At 36.6% G+C, this 7,773-nt stretch overlaps 1 non-coding gene across 1 annotated transcript; it reads right to left on the bottom strand.

The window, feature by feature from the left end:
• Positions 1-2,684: 2,684 nt before the first annotated feature.
• On the bottom strand, positions 2,685-2,757 carry Trnav-cac (transfer RNA valine (anticodon CAC)). The gene has a single exon. It is a non-coding gene; the product is annotated as a tRNA-Val (tRNA).
• Between the last annotated feature and the right edge of the window lie 5,016 nt (positions 2,758-7,773).

Raw genomic sequence — 7,773 nt, 5'->3', positions numbered from 1 at the left:
AACCTGCATAAATGAATATGTCAAACACAAATAACATTTATTTGTTTATCCTTTCAATTACCAGGAGATTTACATATTTGAATGGTAATGATAACTGTAGAGAACTCTTCAAAGTTTTAGCACATTAAGCACCGGTTTTTATGTTTTCTTTAATATACAGTATCAAATAATACAGGAGCGGGAAGAATCAAATCTTGACAAGGTTAATCAGCACCTTTGGCGGTAATGCTAAATATCGTGTTTAGTATTTATTGCCGACAGCAAACCTGTCCCTCAAGATCAGACAAAAATGATGGCACAATATTTAATGCCTATAGCGGTATGTGGTTCAGAATCCGTGACAAATGTTCAAGGTCAGGTGCTATTACTGAATTTTAATACACATTTCTTTATAACTTTAAGATAGAGATATGGGACATTGATCCTGGTTGATGAATATTTTCGTCGCTGTACAATTTCAACCAAGGATTAGTGATTATACAAGTCAGGACACAGCTTCCATTACGTTACATATTTGTTATGTAGCAGTGCAGTGTATAGTTCCAAATCAAATGAGGCAAAACCAAATCACCCGACATATCAGCCTTCCCAAGAATAACACAAAAAGGAATTGAAATGGCTGTAAAGGAGATGAAAGACAGCAAAGTACCAGAAAAAGATGATATTACTAGTGATATAATCAAGATTAGAGGCGAGAGGATCACTCTACGTTTAGTTCAAGTAACGCTGTATTGCAAGAAAACGGATACCAGTTTGCTGGAAAGAGGCGAATTTGGGAGTGGCTCTCATTTACAGGAAAGGTGAAAGAAACAGGCATACAGACCTATTTACCCGTTATCACATGGGTATAAAAAGGATAATACAGAACAGAAAAAGGGAATGCTTCGCAAAACCCAACAACATGGATATTTGGCAACGATAGACCATCTGAATGTCATCGATCAACTCATTGGAAAGGCTGATGAATATCACTTGAAGCTATGCATTGAATAGACTATGAGAAAGCATTTGACTTTGTGAAACATAAAGACCTCTTTATAGCATTACGTAAAGTTGGCTTCAATGAAGTGAAATTCGTGGAACATTATTCAAAGAAGATATTCTTGAGCGATAAAGTCTAATACTGTCTGCAGTTAGAGCGTATTGGGATCATGTAAAGTATGCACAAAAAGTAACGCAGCCATTTATCCCATTTCGTTAAATATTAACAACACAGCAGTGTTTTTAAAGAAAAAAACCCGAATTTAAAAGTTGCAACTATTTGTATTGATTTGAAGTCAGCGCGAAGATAAATAGAGGGTTTTAGGTGTCATAATGCTTGCGTAATAACCATTGATCGCTGTAAACTGCAAGTTTTAAATTCGGTATTTTTCTTTAAAAACACTACTGTGTTGTTAATATTGAACGACATTTGACAAATAGGGTATGAAAATGCGCGTAAATAAATCACTCTTCTTTCTATGTAGAAATAGTGTGGGTACAATTTTTAGTTCTGAAGCTATACGCGTACTTATAACAGCTGCGTTACTTTTTGTGCAAATTTTGGTTTGCTGCATAATCGTTGCTATATCATGACTGGGTCCAATTTTGCTGATTTCTTTTAAATGTTTCACTTACCCTCCCATTCATCTTTATAATATAGGTTATTATGCTTCAACAGAGACCACTCTTTTGCATCATCAGAGGGTGTTCTCTAACAAATGTCTCATACTTCTAATAGTTCTTTATTTGTGACGTGTCATGTCAAAAGGAGACACTTTTGGGCTGGATCGTAAATGGAGAAATAGCCAAAAATCTGCCCGGGGTGATTTTTTTTTACAATTTGGGTTTGTTGCGAATTTGTGGTGTTATTAATGTTAAAAATATTGTCTGATAGTTTCAGACCGGAATATAACTGGCATATTGTATTTTTGGAGACATTTTTGAAGGTAATTCCTACTCTCAACATTGTTAATAATATTTTAAAAAGCTGATAACTAAATTTTCAATTTTATAATACTGTACCATAACTTACGAACTCAATATCTTCGCTTAGGAATGTCAGATTTCATTGGGGAACACGGCGTTGTGGAGCAAAATGTCTCTATATTTAAGATATGTAAAAACCTTAAACTTGATAACCTGCCCAAAAGTGTCTAATTTTGACATGACACGTCACATTTGTTCAAGGACGATAATCAATAGAGATTTTAAAGATCACTTTTAATTTGTTTTCACCTATCGCTATGGTAAATATTACACCACTATTAAATAGTGATGTAATAATTACCATAGCGATTTACTGTAGGAATTTTCTACGGCGAATAAGAACACATAGGTTCAACATAACGAGCTTCACAGACTGACTGGCGAACCATCGATATAGCGGCGTATACATGTTAGGCAATAGAAACAAATTAGTTCGATCTCTCCATCGACCAGCAAAGTTTGGTCGATCCTTATTATTTATGAAATCAATTAACTCACTGTTGTTAATTGTGATAACATGGCAATGTGTGCCTGTAGTTTAAATCCTTCCCAAGCCTTTCGGCCCATTGGGCGGCGCCTATCTCCGTTTCATAACCCTAGTCCACCGCAGGGGGTTAGTCCACTGGTAGCCATGTGTTTAACTTTCCCTACTCCATTCTTTCAATGCCGAACGCCTGGCAAGAAGGCAGTAGGTACCATTTTTAGAGCCTTTGGTATGGCCCGGGCGGGATTCGAACCCGCGACCTCCCGATCGTGAGGCGGACGCTCTAACCACTAGGCCACCACGCCTGTAGTGATATTGGCCAACATAAATTAATTAGTTGATCGACGATCGATCAAAAGATCGAACAAATTTGTTTTAGATGCCTTAGTAGGAGGAAAATTGATTTCATGATCTCAATGAAGGAAGAATGTTGCCAGATGTATTCACTGTTTATTAGAAGCTTAACATAGAGCAGAAAGCTACCATCACTAGGGAAATGCCGCCAGCTGTATATGGCTTTCATGAGCGAGAAAACATGTTACAATTCGAACAATTTATCTGACCTTGGAATGTAACGAGCCTTTTATCACGGATTGGGAATCACACACTGCTACGGGCATAGAATGTTGTGCGCTCATTTTTGTCCGATCTCCAGAAAGAATTTTGCAGTCGGCAATTAATAATACTACAGAATTGATACTTTCGAGTTAAATTATCCCTTCAGGAGCTGATTAGCTTCTACTAGAGATAAACAAGTATCGCTCTGATGTTATTCACAATGTGGTTTCATATGGTAGTGGGTTTTTGTGTTTAAAAACCTTGAAGAGCTCTTTAGTCTAACCAAGAGCCTTGTTATCAGAACAATATCTATTAAAGTGAATACATCTCCTATTTTGACATTTAGAGGATTATAATTACAAATCGGGGAGCATGTTTTAAATGTCAGTTTCAATGAAGTATGTATTTATCTTTGACTAGAGATAAACAAGTATCGACAAGGGGATGGGTTCGTGCAAATTTAAATCCCCTTTTGTGACCTTTGATCTCCATAACTCAATTTGCTCAAGGGAGCCCTCCTGGCTAAAGCGGCATTTTAGAGTTAAATTATCCCGACAAGTGCTGATTAGCTTTGACTAGAGATAACAATCGTCACTTCCTATTATTCATGATATGGTTTCTTTGCAACAAAACGTATACTAGTTATGTTATATTTAACTTTGAAGAGTTAGTTCTCTACCCTAATCATTCAGAGTGACTCGTAACAATATAAACAACCTTCCTCTAAATATCAAAGTGCTATGACATTTTAAATGTCGGTTTCAATAAAGTATTAATTTATGAAATTTACGGATAAATAAGAGAAGTAAAAAGGGGCATTTCGTGATCCACAACATCATCCCTCCACATTTCTCCAAAAAAGTTGAGATTTTTATACCACTGGAATCCTCTGCCTGCATAATGTTTATGTTTATGTACAAAATGTTTCTTCCAGATTAATTCGTTTAGCAAAAATATCGTCAAATTTGAATTACGTTCTGGTATACCAGAACGAAATTACAACACATTGGCTATGGAGGAGTGTAATACACATAATCATGCGTAACTCGCAAACGCAAAATCGTAATCAACTGACATTTTGGAAATAAGCTTTTTTCGTGGATATCTACTGAAAAATGTCATAAAAAGAGGATGCTAGGATCACTAAATACTCCTTTAAGTCAGAATAGCTGAACATAATAAGGAACAAGTAAACGTTTATAGAATATTATATTGCGCCTAATACAAACATTGATTTGATCTATGTTTCCAAATTACAATGAAAAGAAGTAAACAAAAATAATTTGACTCGTGAAATGTCTTACAGTTTATTATATAGAAGAACATATCTTATATAAACTGGGCTCTCAAAGAAACTTCATCAAAATGAACAAAAATTGCACACAGGATTATTTCAATACTCTACGCTAAACACATGTTAGTAACCAATCGGTTGAGCGACTAACACGACATCAAAATGCACTGACATGTGACAGCTTCCTGGACCATATGTCAGAGCCCATTTGATGTGTGTGTAAAGCAATTGTAACAGCAATGTGGACTTTCCTGTCTCAGTATTGCCTCACAAAATAACACTTGTACGCAACGAATATAAATGCATCTCGACACGGACACAAACGCCCCCATGCGCACCAATAATCTCTCACGAATACCTTCATTTCTTTTTACTTCTTCGCGTGCTTTAATCTCAATGTTGCTTAAATTTCCAAGTTGTGACATGTGATACAGCAAGCGATTCTATGCCAGTGCATTTTTCAGTTGTGTCAGTAAATGTAACCATTTGGATATCAGAGTAGAATATTGTGTGTAATTTTTGTTCATTTTGATGGACAGATTTTTAATAATTATGACCATGTGAAAATTTATAAGTTTCGTTTTGAGCCCTTTAGTAGTGGACTATTAAAGTGTTCAATAACTTTTGATATTCAGTGGCATTTTAGTACATGTACAATGTTATATAATATCAATTATGAAGTGTTTCTAGAACAGGGTACCTTCAAAAATTGAAATTTTTACACTTGAGTACTTCTTCCGCTACAATCCTCAATTATTTGATGAATTATTACTCATGGCTGACAACATTAGTTTTACATGAAGTCAATGCCCTCTAATCTAAGTTGGTATGGTCTTCAGACACCATCCACAGGCAATAATTATCCTTAATGCCATGTGCCATGGGCTTTAAATTGAATAGTATCTCCTTCATTATTAAAGTCATGATATAGCACATCTTGGTACTTATGTTTCACGACAAACATTTCATTTTATCACAACATATAGGAGTTGAGAAATACACTTATTTATAATACAAAACAAAACATATAGTATTAAGGCTATATACTTTTGTTACATAAGAGTGCCTGTACCTTGGTTTCGTGTGAGAAGCTTCACTAATGTTGCTCTTTTGATGAAATAAAGCCTTTTTGATGGGCGCCCTACCCCGAGTATGGACAATTCGCTTAAGTCGTTTGGGCGTAAAATCGGAAGAAACACCTTGAGACTAGGGTTAATGCAACAGTGTGTTTGTTACTACCGACAGGAGATACTTGAAGTAATAATGCTCTGTTTACTCATGAATCACCATTTTAATTGTCCCGATAAAAGTGAAAGGAGACATACTCAATGTAAGCAACTGTCTAATTTCGTATTTATATGCAAAAGAAACAAGTATCATTTACTTCCCTAAGAAAGAGAAAAAAGAACAGAAAAGAAAAGAAAAAACCGACAAAAGATAAAATATTTTTAATTAAAAATAACAGCAAAAAAGAACAGAGGCCTATATTTAAATCTTGGTGGAATAATAAATTTATGACACAAATGAAAGTATAATGGCCGAATTACATTAAAAATGCAAACATTGCGTTGTTATTTTACATACAAATACAATTTTGTAAGCTCGGTATATAATTTTGGAAAAACGTAAGTTCAACGCATGTACAAATAAAATATTGTATTCATTATATTTCTTAGTGTAAAATGGTTTCATAATAATTCATATTATTTTTATTTGTTCATGATAATGTTTTTTCCTATAACTTAATTTAGAAACAGCCGTAATTCAATTCAATAAACTGTAGATTACATGTTGTGTACGAATCTACACTTCTCTGTACGAATCCAGACTTAAATGTAGATTCGTGCAGAAAAGTTTTGATTCATATAAAATAATCTACAGTTTATTGAATAGACTGACGTCACATCAATGGTTTAATATTTCTTATTGGGCTTATAATACCATATTCGTTGCTGCGATGATAAATTACAGTGGCGTAGTCGGTACAGATTGCAAATACATAAGGTGATCATACATGACAAGGGTGTTCAACAGGGCTTGGGAGGAGCGAAAAGTACCCGATGAATGGCAACGTGCAATAATTGTCCCCATCTGGAAGAAAAAAGGGAGTAAAAGAGATTGTAGCAAATATAGAGGAATCTCTCTACTCAGCCATACTGGGAAGATGTATGCAAAGATCTTAGAAAAACGAATAAGACCAATGGTTAAACATCAGCTGAGTGAAGCGCGGTTTGGGTTTAGGAAGAACAGAGGGTGCACTGATGCCATGTTTGCTCTGAGACAGTTGTGTGAAAGGAGAATTGAGTACACTCAAGATATGTACATGTACACTATATTCATAGACCAAGAAAAGGCGTTTGGTGGAGTAAACAGAGATCTACTCTGGACTGTGCTAGAACACTACGGTGTAAAAGGGCAACTGCTGGACAGTGTGAGAGCCATCTACAGGGGCAGCATCTGCACTGTCAGGACAAGGACTAGGACTCACCAAGTGGTTTCCTGTGAAGTCAGGTGTCCGATAAGGATGCGTCCTCTCGCCTCTCCTGTTTCTCATTTTTATGGACAGGATCACCCAAGAAGCAAATCTAGATGAAGAAGCTCTTAATGAACTACTCTTTGCAGATGATCAATGTCTCATCCATCATGACAGCCTTAGCTTACAAAACCACACCAACAGACTGTACGCAACCTGTCAGAAGTATAGCATGAACATACGCATCGCAAAGACTGAAACCATGCTGATCAGCCGATCCAAAAATACCTTGAATATCAAGATTGACAACACCACCCTCCAGCAATCGAAGGAGTTAAAGTACCTGGGCAGCATCTTTACTGAAGACGGCAAGATAGACCGAGAAATGGACAAGCAAACAACATCACCTTCATGTGTGGGCCTATACTTTCCCACCCAGCCGTGCCAATGGATGCAAGAGGGACAATCATCAACGCAATCTATACTCCTACTCTCTGTTATCAGGCACAAACATGTGCTATGAACAAAAAGACTGAATGGAAGATCACCACCTGTGAAATGAAATGCCTACGAAAAGCTGTAAACAAGACACGACGGGACAAAATCAGGAATGAAGTCATCAGAGACATGGTTGGCACCTATGCTAGACCAGATTGAAAGCCATCGCATCAAATGGTTTCGTCATCTTATTCTTATGCGCATGCTCCCAAATCAACCAGCCTTGCGGACCTACAACAGCAAATTGTCCGGTACCAAGCCTGTAGGAAGACCAAGAAGAAGATGGATTGAGGGGATCTAGAAAATCCTGATACGGCATAACACCAACCTGACAGACTCTACACATGCAGCCCAAGACGGACGTTCCATCATTTCCCCGCGACTCTGAGAGGAACAAGCGGATGTCAAAAGTAAAGTAAAGTAAGTACATATCAAAATATTGCACCACATGTTACCAATGTATATCCTCTTACCAAGGGTAATCACCTACATATTCTA

Source organism: Amphiura filiformis, chromosome 10 (genome assembly GCF_039555335.1).
Source record: "Amphiura filiformis chromosome 10, Afil_fr2py, whole genome shotgun sequence".
NCBI classification, from domain to species: domain Eukaryota; kingdom Metazoa; phylum Echinodermata; class Ophiuroidea; order Amphilepidida; family Amphiuridae; genus Amphiura; species Amphiura filiformis.
This window is presented reverse-complemented; position numbering and strand designations above follow the sequence as displayed.